The 781-nt window shown below is 31.9% G+C and overlaps 1 protein-coding gene across 8 annotated transcripts in view; it reads right to left on the bottom strand.

Moving 5' to 3' along the window:
- Tbc1d5 (TBC1 domain family member 5) overlaps positions 1–781 on the bottom strand; it is a 545,935-nt gene that overhangs the window by 219,014 nt on the left and 326,140 nt on the right. The gene's annotated exons all lie outside the window — the stretch shown is intronic.

Raw genomic sequence — 781 nt, 5'->3', positions numbered from 1 at the left:
CTCTGGGACACGCTGAAAACAGCCCGTAGAGGGTAGTTTGTAGCTCTAAGTGCCTACATTAAAAAATCACAAAGAACACAAATAAATGACTTAACACTGCAACTCAAGACGCTTGAAAAGCAGCAACAAATGAAACCCAAACCCAGCAGAGAAGAAGAAATAACAAAAATCAGAGCAGAAATTAATGAAATAGAAACAAAGAAAACAATACAAAGAATCAACGGCTATGGGAGGGTGCCATTTGGGAAGCGGGGAGATAGATGAATAAGATTGTTTGAGATCTTCTGTATGATATAAATACACACAAAAAAATCAACAAATAAAAAAAGTTATATTTGAGGAGGAAGCATAAAAATATACTTCATGTTAATTATTAGAGGTGATAAACATTACCATTGAAATATACCTGATGACTTTATATCCATACTCAGGTGCTAAGGATTGGAGTGAGCTGACTGTGACTAGTAATAATCAGATATATACAGATTAGAGATGCGTGTGCACACGTGTTAGTAGCATTAAAAATGAGTCTAAATGCAGGAAACAGTATATTTTAAAATGGAATGGAGTTCTTTTTTAAAGGTTAAAAATTCATTAAATTTTATGTCTTATAGGGTTTATACTTAGTTCAATATTGTATAACTGTATTAATTCAATTGTGAGCCTAAAAATTTACAGCCAATTTTGAAAGCGCTGCATCTTTGCTCTGGAAATTTTTATTGAATATGTTAATGCTGTAATGAAATGCTTCTTCTAATCATGTGGTTATTAAATAAATAAT

The sequence above is a fragment of the Nannospalax galili genome, unplaced genomic scaffold (genome assembly GCF_000622305.1).
Source record: "Nannospalax galili isolate Female #2095 unplaced genomic scaffold, S.galili_v1.0 scaffold364, whole genome shotgun sequence".
Lineage (NCBI taxonomy): Eukaryota > Metazoa > Chordata > Mammalia > Rodentia > Spalacidae > Nannospalax > Nannospalax galili.
Note: the sequence above shows the minus strand (reverse complement) of the source record. Positions and strands in the feature narration are given on the sequence as shown.